Source organism: Pinus tabuliformis, chromosome 1_1, assembly GCF_031772625.1.
Source record: "Pinus tabuliformis cultivar Carrire ecotype Pingquan chromosome 1_1, CPIR1, whole genome shotgun sequence".
NCBI classification, from domain to species: domain Eukaryota; kingdom Viridiplantae; phylum Streptophyta; class Pinopsida; order Pinales; family Pinaceae; genus Pinus; species Pinus tabuliformis.
This window is the reverse complement of record NC_142297.1, coordinates 994,410,191-994,422,652: the sequence shown is the minus strand read 5'-3', so window position 1 is coordinate 994,422,652 and position 12,462 is coordinate 994,410,191.

The following is a 12,462-nucleotide window of genomic DNA, read 5'->3' as shown; positions in this document are numbered from 1 at the left end:
AGAGCAACAAAAATGAGTCACAAAGATGTTGCGTTATGACTTTGAAATCATCTAGAAAAATGTTGTGGCAAATGCACTCTCAAGAAAGGATGAGGATGTGGAAGCATTGTTGTGCACCATTTCTATTATCCAACCAGATTGGATAAATGAAACAAGGTATGAATGGAAGAAGGACGAAGAAGTGTGGCCACTCATTCAAAAGTTGCAGAAGATCCCAGTTCAAACAATATTGCTAGAACTTGACGAGGAAGGAAAAATCATATTGGAGCCTGGAGCAGTCACAGAAACAAGAACCTGATAGCTATGAAATCGATCAATTTCAGAGTATCTCATCAAGTGGAAGAACTTACCAGCTGAAGATTCCACATGGGAGGACAAGAATTTTATACAGGAGCATCAAGAACTACTCAAGCATTGAGGACAACACTTTTTGAAGGAGAGGGGCATGTTAGGTCCCTATACTACTAGTGTAACCCCTTATTTTTATTAATATAACCCCCTTATTATATTGTTGTACCCATGTAGTCCCCATATTGTTACTATTGTGCCCCATAGAAGCCCACTATTGATATTATTATGCCCTTACATTATTATTTTTATGTTGGCTCTGATTATATTATGACCCCTTAGACTCCTATATATAGAAAGGAGGCCTTGTGATTTGTATCATCCAAGAATTTTTTATTTGTGTAATGTAAAGGAGGTTGCCACCTCGAATAGGCTTATTTCTAAGGCATTCATCTATCTTTTCTATCCTTTTGTGAGCTGGTTTCATAACAATGAACGACTCCCTGTTTTCAAATATGGCTTTTAGATTTGGCTTTCATCGATGGAAAGGGTGTATAAATTTTATAGTTTTGGATTCCTCAGTTTGTGAATCCTCCATTTCTGATTTCTGAATTGGTGACCCCTTTAAAGCAGTGCGAGGGACCTACCTAGACAGAGATCGTAAGTAGAGAAACTCACTCAAGAACATAACAGTATACCTGAACCCTAAAGCTTCTCTTCTCTCATTGATGAATGCTCCTTTCACCTACATGCAACTTTTAAGCCCCTGGGAGCAACACATGAAGACTACCTCCTTCTTCTATAAGGCACTGGGCAGGCCTAATTCAATCTACGACTAGGACCTTGGAACCAGAACTTGAGGTACGTGAAATGCATTCTTATCCTTTCCAGATATTCTTTAGTGATATAGAAATTTGATTTATGATGGTAGCATTCTATTTTCCTAATTTGGTGATCTGATTTTCTCGGCTTTCGATATTCTTTGCCTTCTAAAAAGTGTCAATTTGTATTATACTTCTGAGTTCAATATTTGATCTTAATTTCACGATTTTGAATTTTATCATCATGGATAGTTCGCAGGCTTCAGTCCTCAGAGTACCTTCACTGATTCGAGATATGCCCAAAGGATCATTCTTGGATTTCATTTCTTGTTTCTTATTTCAGGCATTGCCCCTCAATCTCTTTGGGTCACAGCGGAGGAATAGGACTGAGTTTACTGTTTGACATTCACTCCTTACCATTCCCCTCCTCTATGGTCATAGATGTTCACCATGATGATCTAATGAAAATTCTTGCCTATTAGTAATTGGCTCAGATTCTTTTTTGATTCGATAATTAATATAAATAGTTATCGATAGATCGTACGTAAGGAATTTCTTTATCTATAATCCTTTGATTAGGGAAAAGTACACTAGACAGGTAACGCCTAAAATGCAAAACCCCTTAAATTTCTACCTCGCATTCCTACCCCCATTCTCATCGTATTCCTTAGTCTTGGTAAGATCACAATCATAGGATCCACAGTAGGCTTCATATGTATTATAAACCATTACATAAAATTTTACTTCAATTTCTGTTCTCCATATAGCAGTAGGGAATGAAAACTTTACCACTTACAACACAATGAGAAGGGATCAGAGAAGTAGCTGGAGTTCCTTTTCAGTTCCATTTTTGTTCTACATATAGAATTTTAATTAGAGAATGTAAAATTTACCATCTACAACACAGTGGGAATGGATCAAAGAAGCTATTCATGGATTTCCACTTTTGGTTAGCTTTGGCTCTGTATTTTCAACTATTTTCTTTGGCTTTGTCTCTTTATTCTCAACTCCATTTATTTCTCTCTTGAAGAATAACTCATATATTACCCTTTGATTTGTGCTACTTGTTCATCTTGTATACAATGTTGCTTCAAATGAAAATAATAATGGCCACAAGAAATTGATGACACAAAATATTAATAATTTGAAAGACTCAGGGGTTCATTTATCTTGTTTGTTGGCCCTTGACCCTAGGTCTCTACTGGGTAGGCTCCTACTCTACCTCTCAGATCTAGCTCTTGGATTTCCACTCTGGCTTTATACTCTTAGTTATAGCTCTTGTCATTTGACTTTGAACTCCAACCCTTGTTAATATAAGAATGATTAAGTCTTCTAACTATACATGCCTCAAAAATACACCTCAATCACAAATATATGGATAGCTAAATCCTTTCACTAGAAACAGGTTATGAAACCAGGTCAAGAAAAGATAGAAAGGATAGATCAACGCCTTAGAATTCAGCCTCTTTGAGGGGCAACCTCCTTTACATTAAATAAATGAACAATTCTTGGATGATACAAATGAAAATACCTCCTTTCTGTATAGGAGTCTAAGGGGTCATAACATAATTAGATCCAACATAACAATAATAATGTAAGGGCACAATAATAACAATAGTGGGCTTCTATGTGGCACAATAGTAACAATATGGGCACTACATGGGTACATCAATATAATAAGGGGGTTGTACTAATAACAATAAGGGGTTATACTAGTAGTATAGGGGCCTAACATGCCCCTCTCCTTCAAAAAGTGTTGTCCTAAACACTTGAGTAGTTCTTGATGCTTCTGTATAAAATTATTTTCCTCCCATGTGGATTCTTCAGTGGGTAAGTTCTTCCACTTGATGAGATACTCTGAAATTGATCGATTTCGTAGTTGTCGGGTTCTTGTTTCTGCGACTGCTCCAAGTTCCAATATGATTTTTCCTTCCTCTTCAATTTCTGGCAATATTGTTTGAATTGGGATCTTTTGCAACTTTTGAATAAGTGGCCATACTTCTTCCTCCTTCCATTCATCCCTTGCTTCGTTTATCAAATCTGGTTGGATAATAGAAATAACACAAAATAATGCTTCCACGTCCTCATCCTTTCTTGAGAGTGCATCTGCAACAAAATTTTGCTTCCATTTTCTATAGATGATGTCAAAGTCATAACCCAACATATTTGTGACACATTTTTTCTGTTCCGCTAAAGATAATAGTTGTTCTAAAAAGTATTTAAGACTATCATGATCCATTTTTACCTTGAAGTGTCTTCCCATTCGGTAAGGTCACCATTTCTTAAGTGCATGTAGTATTGCCAACATTTCCTTCTCATAAATAGCTTGCTTGAGATGTAGTAGTAAAAATAAACAATCACCTACATCAAAACATTTTTCACTACGATGTTGATATAGTTGTTGTTTCATTCGATTTTGTACCAAAGTGGCGTTATCCTTTAAAAGATGGAGAACTTGTTATTGATGCTCGATGTGATCTTTCATTGCTTGAACCTTTTTCTTCTTGATATGTCCTTCTATCTTTCGAGTTTGAGGAGTGGTAATTTCTTCCAATCCTTTACAAGATATGGTCTGGTTCATTTCTTGATGCTCAATGTGATCTTTCACTTCTTGAACATTTTTCTTCTTGATATTTCATTCTATCTTGATAGTTTGAGGAGTGGTAATTCCGACCAATGAATTACAAGATATCGTCTGATTCATTTCTTCTTTTTCTGGGGTTGGGTCCTGGCATATATCCTCTTCTTTTGATGTTTCTTGATCCTTTTCTTCCTCCTCTTCATACTCTATGTAAAATAATTTCTTCTTAGCAAACTTATGGACTTTAGTGCATTTTCTATCATAATTGTAACAAAGCCCTTTTTCTCTTTTTTCTTCCAATTGTTGTGGTTTGACCCTTGTAGGTTATGGAAGGTTAGAAGAAACAACACTTCCATCTTTATAGTTGTGAGGGGTAGACTTCTTTGTTGTCATAATTTACCAATATGTAACAAAGCCCTTTTACTCTTTCCAATTGTTGTGGTGTTTCTCTAAAGAAGGTTTTGCTCTTTGTATCCTCATAATGTGATATCATTTCCTCCGTGAAAATTGACCATGTAACAAGTTCTTTACGAGAGCAAAGCCCTTTATACCATAAAAATTGATCTGGTTCTAAATATGAATATGCAATACATACCTTTTGTAACAGTGGTACACCATGTAGATCAAAATATTGCTCCATCTGAAGTATCCAATTTATCGGATCCTTGCCATCAAACCTCCTCATTTTTCTTTTTCTTGATTTTAGGAGCTCAATCTTGAAATGACTGTCACTCTGTACTTTCATATCTTTAAGTTATGAAATTGCGATCAGCAGTAGCCCTCTGCGTCCTCTTTCCGATGCCACCAGTCTGATCCAAATTGGATTCTCCAAGGAAGAGTTATGCCAAATCTCCCACAGTGACTTGATTATAGACTAGTTCAGTAGAGCGAACTCGTACGATGTGCCACGTGTCACTGTTTGAACCTTTGGATCTAAAAATATATATACAAGAAACTATAGTCTGTCCTCTTTCTGTACCTTCTTACAAAACTTCAATCCAATGCTCAGAGAGAAAGTTATGATGATTTCCCCAGGTCACCTGTTTGGAATGTAATGCAGGAGTCTGCAAAAAGACCAACTTCCTTAGATCATATCTCCGCAAATATAGCGCGAAAAGCTCTGAACTTTGGAGCCGAGCTTCAGCACGATTTCTTCTCAAATGGATTTTTTTTTAGCTTCTGAAACATCGCAGAAAAAAAAGTTATAACAAAAATTCCACGATGACCTATTTGGAGCAGCAAAACCCTAGAATCCAAAGCTCTAATACCAAATGATATGGAACCAGGTCAAGAAAAGATAGAAAAGATAGATCAACGCCTTAGAATTCAACCTCTTCAAGGGGGAAACCTCCTTTACATTACATAAATGAACAATTCTTGGATGATACAAATGAAAAGACCTCCTTTCTATATATAGGAGTCTAAGGGGTCATAACATAATTAGAGCCGACATAACAATAATAATGTAAGGGCACAATAATAACAATAGTGGGTTTCTATGGGGCACAATAGTAATAATATGGGCACTACATGGGTACAACGATATAATAAGTGGGTTGTACTAATAACAATAAGGGGTTACACTAGTAGTATAGGGGCCTAACAAAACATTCCTCCAAATATCTACATGGATTAGCACCATATGGTCATCAATCATCTCATTGAATTGTAATATTTAGAATTTCAAATAATAGTTTAGCTAAAGGGGTTGGCGAACTTTAAGGTAAGAAGGTTATTCCCTTTGAAGGGAAATTGACTAACATGTAGGAAAATAGAAAGGTCTATGGGCTTTACCAAATGGAGATATAATAGGATTGACTATCATGTGTGGAAATGACCTAAAAACAAATACCATATGGGTTGACAAAAATAGAAGTATCTTGTCTTATTAGTGTAAAGAAGAAAAATAAAAAAATATAACCAACTTTTCAGGTTTTGTGGGGGAGGGGGGGAGGGTGTTACAAGTGTTTGGTGTGAGTTATGTGTGAGAGACTATTTATGTCTTAGAATTGTAACAAACAATTCTTATTTCCATATTATGTTAGTGAACTGGGATTTCCAAGGTTTCTTTTAAGCTAATGTGTTATAGATTATTTCTTCTAGTGGTTTATGGAATTTTACTAAACTGTTTTTGGGATAGGGAATCGGATTGACAAGCCTTTTTTAGTATGGATAATGAATTATGTATTATAAACCATTACATAGCATTTTTGTTCCATTTTTTTTCTACATATAGTAGTATGGATGAAGAATTTACCACCTACAACACAATGAGGAGGGATCAGAGAAGTAGTTGAAGTTCCTTTTGAGTTCCATTTCTTCTCTACATATAGCATTTTAATTAGAGAATGTAAACTTTACCATCTACAACATAGTGGGAAGGGATCAGAGAAGTAGCTGGAAGTCCTTATCAGGAATGGCCAAAGAAATTGCATTTCAATATTTTTAATAGGCAAATGGTTTTATCAGTTTTTATGGGAGAGGTAGGGAAGCATTCCCGAGTTTGATGTCTATCATTTATTCTAGGATTCAAGCAGTATACCCTTTGCTTTACACCAACTTCATAATGGTGAGTTGGTGGCTGATATGTTTGATGCTGCATTATTCTAAAATTAGCCACTACAATAATTAAGGTTTTTCTTATGGCTATTATATGTCTAGAATCTAGATTTTCTTTTGTACTTTTGGGAGATAAAATTTTCAACTTTGTACTCCCAAATGGTGCACCCAACCTTGCTCCCATAGTGGTAACTATATATCCACTTCACCTTATCTCAAGAAACCTAGTCAGGATTCCGAGTTATGAACAAATTTTCGATTGTTTAACAACATTCATTAAAATTATAATGCAAACTATAGATGGAGTTACAAATGCTCACATAGAATTCCCATTTAACATGTGAAAATTTCATTGATTCACCCACTTCTTCGCATGATAGATGGATACACAAACGTAAAAAAACAAGGGAATTCTATAACAAGTACATATGAAATTTACTTATTTAACAATGGATTTCATGCTAGATCATGCCTACATTCAAATCCATGAGGATTAATATTCTATTTTCTACACAGAATTCAAAGAGTCACTAATTCTTCTAATAGAATTTGTCCAAAAAATTGGCCGCATTGAATGGGAATGATTCAAAGCCCATCCATAGATATCTAGCATGGATATTGACAGAAGCCAAACCAGTAAACCAAAAGGACTAAGATAGACCTGCAAGGATGATGTTGTTTCAATGTTATACAAATGAGTTATGGTATTTTATGTCTTAAAAGTTAATAGTTTCTCATTATAATTGCTAAATAATTTTTGTGGAATTCCATTTTGCCTCAAAATTAAATTTCTGATATATGTTCTTTCAATGTTGACTCAACAATTCTTTTCCAAAGTACAATTCTATTTTCTATTAACAAGTGAATTTATATGAAGCATATCTCAACTCTTAGAAACTGTTGATGCAGGTTTGTAGATCAATTCGAAATTTTATTTGTGGAATATTCAGTGAGATGTCAAAAGATAATCATGGGAAGAAACCATCAAGGAAAATGGATGTATTATCATACTTTGGAAAGGTTCCATCCAAAAATACACATTCTCTTCATGATTCAAGCTCCTTTGAACAATCTGTTACTGAGAGAGAGGTTAAATATTGTGGAAATGCATTTGATATCCATACGATGGATGACATAATAGGTTCCTGAAGTGATCAGGGTGAGATAAATGCGGTTTCAACAGAAATTGGTGATGAAAATGTTAAAGGTTTTTCCTTATAAGGTGACACAATCCATTCATAGAAAAGGAAAAAAGGCCGGTGGACCATAGGGAGATGATTCCAAGAAAATTGGGTCTCAAGTTTTCCATTTATTGAGGAAATACCTCATACAAATGAGAATGACGTTTTCCAACAAGTTATATGTAATGCGTGTAGTTGGAAAACTTGAAAGGTAGTGAAATTTTAAATGAAGCTAGATATAGTACAAAAGCATGCAAGAAAGGTGTATGAAAAGAAAATTGTAAATGGTAAAGAGAAATCTATTGTTAGATGGAAATCTTCTAAGGAATATCAACATATTGAATATGCAGAAGAATATAAAAAATATTTAATAAGCAAGAGGAAACTTGAGGCAAGTGGAGGAACCATCATATCTCTATTTGAAAAGATGATGGAAAGAATTTTCTTATGCAAGACGATACAATTGAGAACTTTATTTCACATCTTATTTAAATGTCATCCTATGACAAATTATCTAGATCACCTGAAATTTCTATCTTTTCTTCAAATGTCAAACTTTCCATCTTCTCATTGGTCTGTAACCAGTGGTTGGGAATGGGAAAGATATCTAGCTCAAGTAGAAAAGGGTGATTTGAAAGAGAAGATTACAAATTCTAGGTTTTTGGCATTTTCTTTGGATGAGGTTACGGCTATAGATAATACTTCATGGATTTGCATGAGAATTTATATGGTTAATGACCATATTAGGCATTCCTATCTACTTGGGATTAAAAAGATGAGAGAGACTTCTACAGCTGAAAATATTTATGAACTTGTTCTTAATGGTTTGAAGGAAAGTGGTATGGATCATTTAATGATTGCAAAAAAGTTGGTATGTGTTGGAGAAAATGGAGCATTGGTAATGCAAGGATAAAGGGATGGCCTTTGTGTTAGGCTACAACTTCACCATATATGCTTCATATTCATTGTATGGCTCATAGGATGAACCTTTCATTTAAAATAGTAAGCAAGTTTCCATCAATTTCAAAAGTTGAAGATCTTGTACATGAGACTCATGCATACTTTTCTCGTAGTCCCAAACAATATTTAGATTTTTAACAGTTTGCAGATGGTGTTACGGATGAAAAAAACTACTAAAAGATGTTGATACAATATGGATCCCATTAAATGGACTAGCTCAAAGACTATTTAGTGAGTTCAAATCTTTGGTAGGGTTGATGTATGAAAATTGATACAATGTAGACAAAGTTGAATATCTTCTTTCTCAACTAACTAATATAGATACATTATTGACATTGGCTGGAATTATTCCTATGCTACATGAAATTAAATTCCTTGTGAAAATGTCTCAGAATTGCAAAATATATATTGTGGAATACGCAAATGCGAGAAAGTCAGCATGTCTTGCACTAGATAATTTGTATATGATGCGAGACTCTTTTACTCGTCCAGAGTTTAAAAGTTGGACTAAGATCATCAATATAGAAAATACTGATTTATTTGTTTTTATTTATTTATTTATGTTTAATGAAAAAGGGATACTACGTATCGCAGTGTGTGGGTATATGGTTCCCTTTCATTACATTAGTAAGATGAGGCAAATCACCAAATATTTCCCTGTGTTAAGAGACCAATTTGATAATATTGTGATTTCAGTGAAACAAAATTTGATAGAAATTGCAAGATCACTATCATTAGAGATAAGAGAAAGATTTCCTCGAGATGAATTGTTGGAGGCCATGTGTGCGGTATACCCTAAATATTGGAACAATTGTCAATGTCAAAGAACTTTAAAAGCCGATTTTCAAAAAATATTAAAATGTTTAGCAGACCATTTTTGCAAGAAAGTCTCGATACATGGAGAACAAATTGAAGGTATTTTAGATTCATAGAAATTTTATCAACAAGGTGGATGCTTTGCTGAAAAAATGTGGAAGAAATATCCTTTTTCGGAGAATCCTAACGAAAATGGTGCTATAACAAGATTATGGACTACTTTAAGTGCTAGCCAATACCTGCAAGAAAACATATCAAAATATTTCAAATTAGCAGATTTGTGTCAAACCATGATTTTGGGATCATTGGAGGATGAGAGAATGTTTAGTGCATTATCATTCTTGAAGTCAAAGTTGAGGAACAAGCTACATAAACATGTAGATACATGTGTAAGATTATATGTAACAAAGTATTACATTGATAATTTTCCGTATGAAAGAGCGCTAACTCTTTGGCGATCAGATTGTGATAGAAGGGGAGAAAACAATATAACAAATTTCCCTAATGAACTTGATATATAACATAATGTTTTGCAGGCTCATAATGATAGTTCATTTAGAGAAGATCATGTTCACAATTTAGAAAATTAGGACCAAGATGAGAACTAGGAAATTGAAATACCCTAGGACTCTTATTTTGGTATACATGTTCCATTGATCATGCAAGATTACTATATCTCAAATTAAACTAAAAATAGGTTTTATATTTGTATTTTTCATTTTAACATGACAGTGACAATACTTTGATGCGTGTTATTTTAAGATTGAGGTTTCATATTTAATCATTACATTGTTTGTTTCTTATCTGTGACAGGAAATAAAGTTGGATTTGATGTGGTTGGAACCTATTTATTTTCACTTAGATAGTGTGTGATTATTATTAAATGATAAATAAATAAATTAACAAGACTAACGCAAAGCATCAATGGGCTCATTTAAATACATGAAACTATCTTGATGTCTAACTCTGATATCTTGGAAAATTTTAATGGTTTATATATTGCTTGTGTTTGGGGCATTTTATTGAGTTTTGAGTTTTGTTTTGGTCAAATATTATGTTAGTCCCATAAATTATTTTAGTTCTTACTTCATGATTAGATTCATAGATCTACTTTTATAATTATCATTGTTTACTTTATATATTTTGTGGTTTGAAGAAAGTTGTTTTTATTTCCTTTCACTTTGTTGCATGAATTTGTAGACTACTATGCTTATTTTATATTTTCTTGGGAAATAATTATTGATATTTGGAAAGGGAAATGAGTCGTGGGTAGCTAAGTGAAGATAAAAATGGTTTATGTAATAGGTTTGTGTGCATTCATCGTAGGAGGCCTATTGACATGAGACCGACATTCTTTTGTATAGTCTTGTCAGTCATTTTTCAGACATGCTTTCAAGTCTTTCAGGTACTAAGTTGTTCGGGTCCCCACATGTCCTTAGGACCATTAAGGGATGAGATAACATCAGTCAATCCAACTCATGCCCTGAATTTACTTTTTACCTATTGATGTAAGTGTTTTGTTACCACTTATCACCAACAAAATTCTACCATTACATAACCCAACTTGAAGACAACACTCCTCATCTTCCTTTTCATAAATTCTCTATGGATCTCCCTACTATACTTTACCAAGACCAACGTCACTTCTTGGTAGGTCTCTCCACCATACCACTAATCACACAATAGACACACACTAGTAACTACCACATTCTATAAATCTCTCTAGTCTCAGTTATTGGTGTCCCTGTCACACTCGACCAATAAAATCTTGTAGGTATATTTTTTATCAAATATTTATTTCTTATTATTTTGTGTATTTAACTTTAGCACAATCCTAGAGTAATGAGTTAGTGCCTTTGTATTTGATCTTTGATTGGAAATGAAGTCGGATTTGATGAAGCTGGGAACTATTTCTTTTCACATAGATAGTATCCTAGTATTAAAAGATAAATAACTAATTTAAGAAGTCTAACGCTAAGAAACAATGGGCTTATTCAAGTACATGAAATTGCGTTGATGTCTAGCTATGATATCTTAGAAAATTTTAGTAGTTTGTTTGTTGCTTCTTTAGAGGATTTTGTCAAGTTTGAAATTTTTGGTTTGTTTTGGTTAGATTTTTTTAGTCTCGTGACTCATTTCATGCGTAGATCGATAGGTATAGTTTTATTTTTATAATTATTATTGTTTTCTTTATATATTTGGTGGTTTGAGGAAAGACATTTGATTTCCTTTCACTTTGTGGCATTATTTCAACATCTTCACCTTTTAGAATATAATAAAATATGATTCTTATTTTATATTTTCTTAGAAAATAATTATTGATATTTGGGAAGGGAAATAAGCTCTGGGTAGCTAAGCGAAGAGAAGAATGGTATATGTACTAGGTTCTTGCATATTCATCATAGGATAGCTATTGGCATGAGACTGACATTCCTTTTATGCAATTACACTTTTGATGCCAAGGCGGAGTTGAGTTTGCTGACCCGGGAAGAATGGTGACAACTGATCATAATTCTAAGGAGATTAGAATGTTGGTTTGAAGAGCAAGATTGTTAATATGGTTTGAACTAGTTCTTACTTTGGTCATAGTTACTACCAAATTTGTGTCTTGTTGATTTTTTACATTTGTAATGACCTTGTGCAGAGCTGGTTTGAAGAGCCCGATGTTAGAGCGAGAAGACTCTCTACATACCACAAGGACTACATTGACTCGGATGACCATTGCTTGGAGGGCACTCGATGTTCTTGGTGTTTCCAAGTCTCTTCACTTGAAGCTTCAACATATACAATGGTATGGCCATACTATCACTTAGTTTGATCCTCTTCACTAATATCCTAACATCATTTCAATACATCAAATTGTTTTGTTTTCATGGAATTTGGGTTACAATTTGGTGTCTGGTGGTAGTGAAATCACCTAGTTCTAGTTGATTTGAGGCCCTTGGTAAGGATCCTTTTTTCATATGCTCGAGTACACAACCTACTTGTATATTGATTTCTATTGGATTTAGCTGGTTGAATGTAACATCGTATATATTAATGGGCTTGGACAGGGCATTGATGGTGCAAGAGTAGAGGACATTTTGGATGTTTCTTCTATGGCACTGAACAAGAATTTTGTACTAGGTTACATGAATTTTTTATTTGTATATTTAGATATAAGGGATTCACTGATTTTCCTTTCTCCATGGGATGATATAGCTTACTTTCATACCTTACATTTTCAGGTGATAAAATTGTTATGTTCCTGGTGGTA